General features: G+C 39.8%; 1 protein-coding gene across 4 annotated transcripts in view; it reads left to right on the top strand.

Moving 5' to 3' along the window:
- Positions 1-652: 652 nt before the first annotated feature.
- The window catches only part of setd5 (SET domain containing 5), a 31,376-nt gene continuing 19,324 nt past the window's right edge, over positions 653-12,704 (top strand). For all 4 annotated transcript variants that reach the window (XM_036571051.1, XM_036571047.1, XM_036571046.1 and 1 more), the window contains exon 1: positions 653-1,084. The gene's annotated coding sequence lies outside the window, so the exon portion shown is untranslated. The remainder of the gene's footprint in view (positions 1,085-12,704) is intronic.

Raw genomic sequence — 12,704 nt, 5'->3', positions numbered from 1 at the left:
ACGGTCGGGAACCGCACACACAAGTCAATATCCCTGTCCAATCCCATGCCAGGTCCCACAAGACCGACCCTTCATGTTCCATTCATAGCTGAGTTAAGGTGGGGCTGACCCTACCTCTAATGTCGTAGTCCCTGGTATGGGGCCCCGGAGACCCCGTGTAGCTACGGATAGCTGCTATGTGGCTAACCCAGGCTCGGGGTATTCCCTTTTGCGCTGAATAGAATTTTTTTACAAGAATACAAGAAGAAAGAATAATCCCTTTATGAAAGAATTGAAAATTCCGCGGCCTGTGTATTTTAGTAACGTGACAACTGTTCCCATATCCTCATTTAACTTCTTTCGGATATCCGTTTAGCTACTGGGTCTTTTCTCCTCGTCTGTGAACAAACTCCATCCACCCTCTCACCGAGCGCTGCAGAAGCTGACTACGCTTTTCCACCCCTCCCAAAAAACAACGTCCTGCCCTCCCCTGGTCAACGAAAACGTTTAACCTTTTGCATCCAATGATATGTTCTCTTTTATTTTCTCCGTGCAGACTGACAGGTTTCTAGCCTATAGCGGCTACTCTGGGTTGAGCCTCGCCGCTGAGACCGCCTCGGCGTGGAGCCCCTGCTGCAGCGCCGCGGAAACCCCGCGCTATGGTTGTGTGTCAGTTTCGCTGGGAGCCGCGGTCGGTGCCGGTGAGGAGGGGGATGGGCGCCGCTGCAAATGTTAAGGACCTGGATAGAATCACAGCCTTGTAACACACAGAGCTGTACCTACCCCATGTAAATATCGAGCATAATTGGTGTAAAACATCATCATAAATGGATGCAACCAGTAGGGACTCAAAATAACATTCGAAGGAAGTGCTATGGCCCAGGCAGGAGTGGGTATGAAACTTTCACCCTTTGCGTGAGGGACACTGAGAAGTTTGGAAGGTACCCCGGAGAGGGAGCTGCCTCTCGGCTTGCAGCGCGCAGGAAAAGCCGAGGTCGCAAGAAGAGGCCTCGTAGTCTGATTCGCCTTGATGTGGGAATATTTGAACTCGGCCAATTATCAGAATAGGATATTTCATCTGAACTGAGTTGGAATGACGGGCTGGGTAAGTTTACGCGTTTTGGCTTGGTTATTTTGCACGCATTAGTCTGTTATGTACCACTAATGGCCAAAGTTACAGCATAACTTGGCAGCTCTCTAGTTAGCTCTCTGTGTGTGCGTCTAAGTTGTTGCGAGGTCTCGGCTCTTGTTTGTTATTTACGTCGACATTCTTTAGGATTGTAATTACAAACAAACTGTTTTCACAACATTAACGTTAGTTTATGGACGTTTAGCTAACTGTCCAAGTTAGCTGTTTAGCTAGCTATCTGGCTAGTAAATTATGTTTCGTTTAATAAGGCCAGTATTCACAATTCTGTGGCGATGTCCTCGTGTTGTGGGAGCTGCATTTTTTCTTAAGAGCTGGCGATGTAAACATTTGCTGTTTGTACTAACATAGTGGTGTTTGTGTGTACTTTTGTGCCAATATATCATGTTTACAACCCCTTTGTCATTTAAGGCGATGAATTATGTGAGGAAATACAGTATTTTTGACAATTAATCGTTTTGATGCTGATTCTAAAGTAACGTTAGCTAACAAACTGAGCAGTTTCCTTTTAGTTCGCTAGCTAGGTTAGCCGAAGAATGCTTGAGAACCGAATGAGCCTTTCGGAGTGCATTCTTGTAACAATCAAAACGATCATATTGGTCATTTTTGTGAGATACTGGGCTTTGTAAACCTGTGATAGGAAGCTGTTAGCTACTGTTTCAGTATAGAGGTTTAGATTCTGGGTCAGAAGAATTTGAGAATGTCTAATTTGATTGATTTTGCGTTGAACATGTTTGTATTTGCCTGACTGCTAGCAGCTTGGTACATTTCAAGGAGTTTGTCTGGATAGCTAGCCAGTAACCTTAGTGTTCAGGTCAGAAGTGCTAAGTTGTGTACCAAACTGTGTTCTCAGTTGTAAGCTGTTAGCTAACCTAGAGGTTTGAATTCACTGGACAGGCAAGGTTGTCTGTGGTCGATGAAGCAATGTGTTTCAGAGATCAATTATCAATTTGTTGTTTTTTCCATTAATTTTTGTACGGTTATTTTCAATCCTGTACGTTCTGTTAGCACTACTGAGATGTTATTAAATACGAAAAAACGGCATGTGTAACTTATTTTATGTGCTTTTCTGAAGTTTCCTGACGTTTTTTCCCTGTTTATTTGTTTATGCTCCATGTTCGATGGGCACGAATAAACTACATTTGTTTCTTCTCTCCTTCAGGTTTAAGGGCACGTAAATGAGCTTAGATTTGGTGCCGTGTTGTGTTGAACTTTCTCTCTTTCGCAAGCTAACATAATGCCAACTCTTAGAACGGTGACTTGCTTTTCTCATTCTCCCCCCTCCTCTCTACTTCCCCACCTCCCCCATCCACCAACCCCCAACCTCTTCGGCGGCGGCGGCGGCGGCGATGAGAAATGGGTGGTATTTCTGAGGGGAGCTCGCGTTTCCTTTTTTAGCCTCCATTTTTATTTCAACAACAAGTGAGTCGAAACGACAGGGGAGAGAGGGCGAGCGAGGGTGGAATGGCTAACGATTTGGTTGCTGCTCTCTCCCCCTCTCCAACTGGGAATTTCCTGTTTAATTATCATATGAACTCGCTCTCTTACATGCTGAGTTTATAAAACCTGCTCTGCCAGACCTTTTTTTTATCGTCCTCACACAAAGTTCTGTGCTGGGAAATTCTTTTCGGGTGTGATGTGTGTTTATTTGAAATTCAGTCTGGAATTATTTTTAAAGACTTTTTTATCTGATAATGTTATTATTGTGTCTGTTTAGCCTGTGGCTGGAAAATAACGTGACATGAATACTGCCAATAACTTCAGTATTACATATGTCAAATTACGTGTTTTGATGCGTATAAACCAGTAAGTTATGTTTCTGTGTGTCATTGTAGGTCATGTCAAGCTTGCTAATAGCTAGTCGATTTTACCAGGACCCCATCTTTCTTTGACCATGAACAAAGGGTGTCCATAATAGTGCCTGAAATACTTGGTGCTGCTGCGCAGCAGATCTGTTTTCGCAGATGAACATGAGCCCCAAAAAGACCTGAACAGCACGTTTCCTGTTTGTCGAACAAAGCTGATGACAAGACTTTAAAGCTGGGAACATTTGTGTTACCATTGTCAATCTTTTACAAGATGTCTCAAGGCCGAGTACATAATCCTGTGTGTCTGTTTTTGCTGGAAAGTCAAGACAAATGCTGTGACGCCCTATTAGGAAACACTGTTGTTTTTCAAGAGCTCTGAAAAACTTGGATGTTATTAAAATGGTGTAGAAAGATCAGCTTATGTATGTTTTTGGGCTGTGTAAAAATGACAGACATGTACATAAAGGTACATTCAGGGTTGAATATTGAAGAACTCAGAGGTTGTGGTATGGTCAGGTCAGGGTGGCAGGCCTCACTTGGAATGGGATTGGAGTACTTGTAGGATCCGTAGTTGTGCTATTACTCTACAGCAACAGTCGCTGTATTTCTCTCCCTTTCTCTTTCTCTTAGTCTCCTTCCATTCTCTCTCAGATGTGTGTGCACAGTCGCATACGATTGATCACGCCACACGTTTTCTGAATATGTTTCCATGTGTTATTTTAGTCACTGCTGCCGTTTTGGCCGCCCTTTACCATGTGAAATTTGAGCTCTCTCCCTCCCTCCCTCACCGACTTGTTATCGAAGTAAACCACTCTGCTTTTGTGAAGAGACAAAGGACAAATCAGCCTGGCAAAAACACAAAAATGGTTTAGCACACCCAAATCGAGTAAAGGCATACAGTGAAACAGGATCTTGTAAAGCAGGCAGTGTTGGAGTGTTTCACTTACTCTAATCTCAACGTATTTCTAGTCTTTGAAGGATGGTAAATAAATGACCATTTCAGGTTTTCAAAATGAATGTATCTCATTGGTTAAATTATAATTACCATTGTACGGCCAGAACACAACCACAATGTGGTAGCAAACCAAAAGTGAAAGAGTACTCTCTCTTAAATGTTTGCGCTTTTTTTTTTATTTTAACAGGCTCTGTTGAACACTAACTATAGCTTGGATTTCCCTGGATTTATTCCTGTATGTTGTTGCCCCAAAACTGGGCCTCTGGTGTTTTTTTTTTTCCCCCCTCCCCTTCCTCCTCCTTCTCTCCCCTCTCTGTGCTGAAACATGATGATCTGAAGGAATGTTCAGTCAGAGGGGCAGGACTAGCTCGCTTGCTCTCTCTCGTTATCTCGCTTGGTCTTACTGCTTTTGCTGTCTCTCTAGTGCATTCTACAGCTCTTTTACGTCCTTGCTGAGGTAGCATGAGGCTTCTTAGCGTCAGGATTAACACATAACATGAATGAAAGGGTGTGCCCAGTGAATAGTTATCTGAATTTGCCTTTTGATAAATTGGTACAATAAAAAACATGTAAAAAGGCCACATATTTAAGAGTATAATTGTGAAGACCATGCAGTACTCCTCCAAAGTGGCATGTTCAGGAGCTGTTTATTAGACACACAGAGAGACCGAGTTTGAAATATGATGCTGGCCCACCGCCAACAGAGAAAGACAGGATTCAAGTGCAGAGGAAGGTGGGTGAGGGGTGACAGTTTTAGAGAGAGGAAGAGATATGTGGATGAAGCGAAGTAGTTGATGGTTGAGAATAGGATCCAACAGAATCCATTTACTTATTGTTTGCTGCAGTGTATTCTCCCCCTAAGCTCTGCGTGCTCTGTGTGGCTACTCGGAATGCATGAAAATATCACTCATATCCGTATAGGCAGATAATTGTTTAAGAATAGTTTTAGATAATTGTAAGATTTGACCAATAATTCAACCCAGTGTTTGATGACATGTTTATTGTTCTCTAGAAGAGCAGAACATTTAGATTTTACTGCCTTTTGCCTCTCTCTTAAAATACCTTCTGCATTTCTCTGTGATGTTAATCCAGGTGGATTTAGTCTCAGTTTCTATACTTTATAAATGTGTATGTATCTGCTTTGTCAGATATGAATATGATAAGAATTGGATATCAGATGTTGGCACCAGCCTAGAATTTCCTTATTGGTGCATCTCTCAGTGCGTCAGTGTATGTTTTTAAATATGTTCTTATCATTTAAGCTGTAAAACAAAAACCTGTTTTCTCTTTATCGAGCCAATTCAACAGCTTCTTGATGAAAAATACTGTTCTACTCTAATGTAGAACAGCAAGTGCGTGTTCAGGAATCATTTTTTCAAATTCAGTAAATCCTTATTGAGTGAGAGGGAGTTAGATCCTAGGCATGTATTTTGAGAAGACAGTTTTTTAGCCTTTTTGTATGACTGCATTTTTACTATGTTGGGCAGAAAACCCTGCATTGGCTGTGATGGTCAGTAGCTGCACTGAACGTGTCTGCAACTGTGTCCTATAGTGTAATAGGGTTAAAAACATGGCACTGTGACGCCTGCCTCCCTGCTGTCCTTTGATTGGAGCAGTGTCTTAGTTTCTTGGCCAATCACAGGAGGTTCTTCCATAGATTGGACACTGCGTGCGCACATATGTTTGTGTTTTAAGGTCGGTGGGGGTGGTGTTTTTATGGCTTTGCTTCATGTTTTCCTGTGCAGTCAAGAGCAAAGGTTCCTGGGAGAAAAACAGAGGTTGGGAAAAAAAAATCACAGGACAATTTGCATACCTCTTCCCCCTTCCTCTCTCGTTCACCTCAGGTGCAGTCTGATAAACAGTAGGTTGCAATGGTAAAGATATCTGTTATTCCCTTAATATAGGAACTGCTATCGCTTAAGGTTTTTGTATCGAAAGGGGAAAAAAAAAAATAACTCACCTTAGGCCCCTGCCCCCACTCTCCTCTGTCTCTTGTGTGTCCACACAGGCACATACATGTCTCCTCTTTCAGTCTCCCTCCTGCTTTCTTTCTTCTTTCTTTTTCTTTTTTTGTAGAAGCAAAGCAGCCATTTTAGTTCCAGGGTTTCTCTGGCTTTTGTGATTCTCTCGCTTCCCTGTTTGTAATAACTCAAAACCCAAGGTAGTCTTTTGTTGGATGTATTCATTTTATCAGGGCAAATGATAGTGAGACATAATGCAGAAAAAGCATATTGACTGAAAGGGTGTTGTCTCACGGAAGACAAATATATTTTATTAAGGTCTTTTGCATATTGTAGCATATAGTGTGGTGTGACTCACTTCATATAAAAATCTGTGTCAACAGCATCATGAAGGAAAAACAGTGCCTTTTTTAATTAGTAAAGTGTGATTATTTTGGGACAAATTTGCCATTTTGAAGATATGAAACATCTGGAGTTGTGTGCATTTTTTAGTTATTAGTAGTAGTAGTAGTAGTAGCAGTAGTAGTAGTAGTAGTAGTAGTTTTGATGTGCTTTTAATATAACATTTGTATTTGTTTGAGATTTGATGATCTTGGCTAAGACTGTAGTGCAATCTATCCATAACTTGACGGTCTTTCTGCAAAGCCCTAATCAGCTAATTTGAGTAGGCAAAACTGACTTCAAATTAGCACTTGGAGATAGCATGTTCATGTAATAGTGTCACAGATTTGTTAGCAGAGCTTAGCTAGGCCCTTCAGCTTATGCTTAGGTTTAGGAACTGGTAAACTCTGTATGGCTGGTTGTACAGGTCAGAGTGTCAGTCTACTATGACCTTTGCCCTTGTACTGGCTTCTTCTTTCTCTTGTCAAAAAAAGGAAATATTATGAATAATTGCCTGTGGCAAATTGGCCGTACAGACAGCATGAGGCGTATTTGTGTTCGAGCAAGACGGTGAAGTGGAAAGACTGATGTCATCGTTTCTTCTCAGGTGGCTGTTTTGGGTTATGACCAAACAAGTTTTACATGGTGTAAAGTTCAAGATTGCATTGAGGGGATTGCAGTTTGGATTACATGTGTCATGACCACCGTCACTGCAAAACGTCCAGACCACCACTGTCCTGTTTGTAATTTTTTCAGAAGGATTTTGGTTCAGTAAAGGATCCTGGAGAAATGTTTGTTCTCTGCTGTGCCACCAGCATCTGAATCAGCTGAATCCAATAGCATTAACCTCAGTTAAATCATGTTAGCGTGTATGTAGTCTCCAGGGCAGGTGAGCTCATCTACTCACAAAACTTAATCTGTAGATTGAGTCTAGAAGAACATAGAGAAAATAGAAGAATGCTGGAAACAAAACCTTGTTTCTCTGAAATTGTATTTTCACATGTAAAGAAAAAAGATGTCCTTGAATTTACAATTATGAAACAAGATTTTTATCATTTCAGATGGTCAGGTTGTCTTGAAACATTCTCGAAATATAAAGAGCAGCTAATATTTTCTAACAGTGTTTAAAGAAAAAAGTGCTTCTCTTGTCTTGAGAACCAAATGTAGGGAGGAATGATAGTGGAACAGAAGAGCCGAGAGTGTCAGAGTAACGACCGGTTAGGGCAACAGGAATGGAGGTGGTGAATTTTTTTTCCTTTTATTGCTAAGAGAGATGATGTCATTCGTGCATGTGTGCGTGTGCGCATGTCTGGCGAGATATTAGAGCTGGGTCGAGTTCTCTTTCAGTATTAGGACAGGATTTTTTTTTGTCGTGAATGGATTCAGCCAAGCCCTCTGTTTCTTCGGTGCATGGTGTTTTCTTTCAGAATGACTAATGAAAACAGAGCAAAATGTACTGGCCCGTATTTATTGTATTTAACCATATTACCATGTAAATAATACAGACCAGGGAGCTCTGACAGTTATGTAAGGTGTGTTGTATTGCAAAGCTCATATGTAGGAGCTCTACATTGTTGGCATTTGTTTTTAAAAGTAGTTTTTTTTAGAAGTAGTCAACAGTAACTAGGCAGGCGACTGCTCTCTTCAGTCAAGCTTCAAACCGCCTCTGGTTGCTTGCTTACTTTCTGGTTTAGTTCAGTCTTAAGTAGCAGTATTGGGCAAAAATTGAACAAAAAGTGAATGTCCTAATTATTAGCAGCATTACAGCATGAGTGGTTTGTTGAAAGACATTGGTAAACAGCAAAAGGGAGCATCACTGTCATTCATTTTCTTTTACTATGACTGTTCATTTAGTTTTATTGTCACTGTTATTTTAACAGGTTTTCATGCCTTGTTCAGTTTAACACTCTTTTGGCTTGTTATATTTTCTTTACCTGTTCTTCTATTTCTGCTTCCCTTACTTCCTACTCCCCCAGCTCTGTGTTCTATCAGACAAGAATAAGGTTAAGGATTAAGAAGAAGGAAAAAGATTTCTGATCTTTTACTACAGCTCCTGTGCGGTGTGAGGAAGAATGTCAGGATGGCTGGGGAGGCGACCAAGTTGAATCGATTGGATGAAAGAGTCAGAGACTGGAGGAGAGATTTGTGCTGCTTGTTTTATGTCCCTCATCGTCTCTTCTCCAAAATGGCCTTTGTTTTCCTCAGCTGGAGTGTACGTGTGTATGCAAGGAGAGACAAAAAAGAGAGGCTGTCAGTAATTTGAGCCCAGTGTTGAGGAGAGATGGACAAGCAGAGCGAGTGACAGAGATGAACAGGGGAAGCGAGAGAGAATGAGCTGAACTGACGGTGGATAGAAGAGGTTGTTGCTTAGCAAATTTACAGTTTTCTTTTGTGCCCTGGTCCAAGGTGCCCAAAAATCTGGACATCTTGGAATGAGTTTGCAGTACACTGAATTGGCATTTTGGTGGTTTTTGGTGCAGCATTGTATTTGTGAAGTAATACAGAATATAGGTTATCATCCATATGCTCTCATTGCTTTGCAGGGATGTAAAGATACAGAAAATCCAGTTTGATACTGTACAGTGGTGTCTCAATACAATACATTTTGCGATATTGCAAAAGATAAGGAGTGTCTGAACATGTTAGTCTTAATACAGCAAAAAAATTCAATACCACTGGTGAAATGATGTTTTATTCATTTTCTGAGTAAAATAAGTTAACACATCTTCTACAGAGAGCAGACTTCAATATGGCATTTTTTTTGCACAATTTAATGCACAATTTTGATGTGCTCATTTTCTGTTTTTTTTTTTTTTTTTTTTTACATATTGGAAAAAATAAAGCACAAAATATAAAAAATGCCAAAACTTTTGCACAGGGCAAGTATGTTAAATTCAGCAGATACAATTTTGTTCTCTGTGTAGTATGTGTGTTTATTTTCACTTAGAAAGTCAACAAACATGTGATCTGGCCAGGGAAGCCCAAACCTTTGGGTTCAACTGTGTGTTAATTTTAGCACCATGCATGCATTCTAAGGCTGTAACACATTTTCAATTTCAGTATAGTTTTGAGGTCAATTCTGAGGTCAAGATGCAGTTTGATTTTTGATAGTTTGTATGTTAAAATGATTGTACAAAGCTCTAAAAATATATACAGACTCAGATAAAAAAGTTCTCCAGTAGAACTTTCTCAGTGTCTCCTGCTCTGCCATCTAATCACTCCTAGAGTTTTTGCATTTTGCGCATGGGTGTTTGTAGATAATTGTTAAGTTGATATAGACAATAAAAAGAACCAGTGGTGCCACATTTAAAAATTACTATCAAAAATAATGATTATCGTTTTGATTGTGTTTAACAAACTGCACTGCACTAAATCCAATTAAACGTTTACTAATTAGGTTCTGACTCATGCATTTGTTTAGTGTTCTAGAAATATTGACGCTTGCCATGATGTACTCAGAAAAGCATTGTGATAACAATGTCATATTGCCCAACCCTAGGTGCATGTCTAACATAACCTCCCAAAATTCAAATTTAATATTCATATAGGTGTTGAAATCCTTACACCCTTATTCCTTTGTGAACAGAAAAGTTCACCTAACTGCGTGTAATGTTTGCACATTTAGCGGCTCGTATGATTGTATCTCTTTCTAGTGCGCATTCTCTCTCCTACTGAACAGAAAACCTGTTTAGTAGTTTTTCATTGTTTGATGGTGAGTAATTAATGCTTGTTTGGTGCCACAAACAAGTGTTTGTTCAAGGAACTGATTTCACTGCAAATTGCTTTGCTATATGCTATGTAATCTTTTTTTGTATTGATCTGATTAAACACAAGTGTTTTCACCATATTCTGTTGAGTATATGTAAGTTACAAAAGTGGGGGAAAAATGTTAGCTAGTATTGTTCAGTTACGAAACCTGAAGTCAAAGTATCTGTCCAGTACCAGATTTTTATTTTTCTTCGGCTTAAAAATCTGTGTGTACCTCACTGTGTGGAGCTGCTTGGGGTCATTCTTTATTGTGTAAGGTAACATGAGTTGACCTTACTTTTCAGCTACCAGAGATAAAAACAAAATATACAAAGTTAAAAATAAATATGTATGATGAATAGGCTTCTGGATAATGCAGTGTTAGTTTTATAGCCGCAGTAAGTAAGAAACCATATTGAATGTAGATTTGTCGGATTTTACTGATACTTGATTTGTTCAGTAAGGCTGTCATCGGTGATCAGACCCAGTACATTAGACTCATGCATCATTGCAAATGATGCTGCTGGATGTGAACAGATTATCATTAGTGAGTTTTATGTTTAATTAGCACATTGCTTATATCAACAGGGAATGAAACCCTACATTCATTCCCACCACTGAGACTTGAGTCCCTGCAGAAGGTCTCAGCTGTGCACCGCCTTACCTAGTTGAGCTGCTTGGTATTGGCATGTGACTGGTTTAGGTCAATGTTATATCAAATTAAGTGACAAAATTAAGTTAAATTTGGGGAAATTTCTTACTTGTTTCTGATTTCCCAGCAAATGTGGAAAACAGCTGAGGTAATGTTGAGTGGCAAGCTAGCCAAGAGAGGATCACTGTACTGCTGTTCTTGAAATCACAAACCTCCAGCTGGAGGGGACTCTGCTAAAGTATCGCTCTGAGACGGTGATACCAGTTGGAAACTTGCGCAATGTAACTTGAGACTTTCAGTTGTTTTTATTGCTGATGGCTGGTTCTCAACTCTGTGCACTGCAAACATGACTCAAAATCATATTTCAAATTCAATAACTTGATTAGCCTAGCATAAACACGGCACGTCACTTTTACTTCATTTTACTGAACTATGAAATGTGCATTGGCAAAAGAGGATGGAGCCTGTAGATAATGTACTGGAAAAGATCAAACTTGTGCTTATGTTATTTCAGACTTGCATAGCAAATGAACCACCCTGGTCTGGTATTGTGACAAGTCACAACACCTTTGTGTTTTAATTTCTCCCTGTCTGACAAGCTTCATAGCTGTTGCGGGCACTTTTGCCAAAAGCATTTGTTTTAGCGTCACCTTTGTAGCACAGTACTGATTAATTAAAAAAATAAAAGTAAGTAGTTCACAGAATTGGCTGTGTCTGGCTTTTTTCAGTATTTTTTAATGTATTCCTCTCTTTAAAGCATTTAAGTGAAGTTTGCTTGACAAGTAGAAAGAAAATTGGCTTAGGGAAAAAAAAAACATCCACTAAGTGCATTTATTGCATGCCAAACAAGTGAAACATCAGTTTATTTGTCAAAATGTCAGCTCTGCCCTTTAATTGAATATAAATCTAAGACTAGCCCTGATCCGTGACTGTAATGACAGCTCAGTAAAGTGGCATTAGTTGTTGCACTGTTGATTTATTAGAGGATTAAAGTACAAGTAAAGCTGACGTATCATGAGCATGTTGGTAAGATGGTGTTAGGTCTGGCAGCTCACTTACACAGAGTCCTTGTCCGCAGTAACTATGGGCCGTTAGCAACCGTATCTATGGGGACATGTTCTAGAACGCCATGCATGTGGGTGCTAAGATGCTTCCTGATAGGAGGTGAAAAATGTCTATAGAAGTGTCTCAGCAGACTCAACCTGTAAAATTAAAAAAAAAGTTTGTTTTGTATTTAAATTGTGGTACAGGCTGTGGTTGTTTAATCATTCCTGTAGTTTCTGATGTAACGTAAGATAATATAGCGATCATCATAATAGACTTTTTTTTTATTTTAATGCCTCATCTTAACTGTGGTGGGTGTTTTAATCCATGTAATTTCGCCTGGTCCCTTAGTGGAATATTGTCTGTGTCTCTTTTACCATCTTATCTTCATAACTTATTCTTATATTGTTATTTTACTAATATTGAAGTTTTGCGAGTGATTGACTTTCGGAGTACTAAAGAAGAATATGCCTTGTTTTTGCTTTAATTGGCTGAATGTGTTGGTCTCTACATGAAGCTTCAGATGGAAGGGATGCCCTCTTAATGACATCCAAGTGATACCAAAAACGTTTTCATAAATTTGATTACATTTTTGAAAGGCGGGAATTTTGACAAACCCGCCAGAACTGCAGTGATGATTGCCAGTCGGTGAACTGCATTATATTTTTTGAACATAAAAATCCTGCCCCCTGCACCTTTGAAATACCAATCTGTGGATAATTCTCCTTGTGTATGTGGGTTTCTGTCAGTGCCTAAGCATAATAAAATGACAGCCATGCCTAATGCATCTGACATACAGCTCTGCCCCCTTTCTGTACCGTGGAGGAACTGCATATTTTGGATAACGTAACCTAGTAATCGTGTTTGTGCATATTGTCTTCCTGTGAGATTTAGTCTAGCTGATGTGGTTTGCACTTGAGAACAGTTGGATCATCTACAAAGGCTTTTCTGTAAGCTCAGCACTTTGATCAGAAGTTGCTGCTTGTTTGTCTGGTTTAGTTTTGCAGTGATTAGTTCTATAAACCAAAGC

The sequence above is a fragment of the Colossoma macropomum genome, unplaced genomic scaffold (genome assembly GCF_904425465.1).
Source record: "Colossoma macropomum unplaced genomic scaffold, Colossoma_macropomum, whole genome shotgun sequence".
NCBI lineage: Eukaryota > Metazoa > Chordata > Actinopteri > Characiformes > Serrasalmidae > Colossoma > Colossoma macropomum.
The sequence above is the reverse complement of the archived record's forward strand: the minus strand, read 5'-3'. Positions and strand labels throughout refer to the sequence as shown.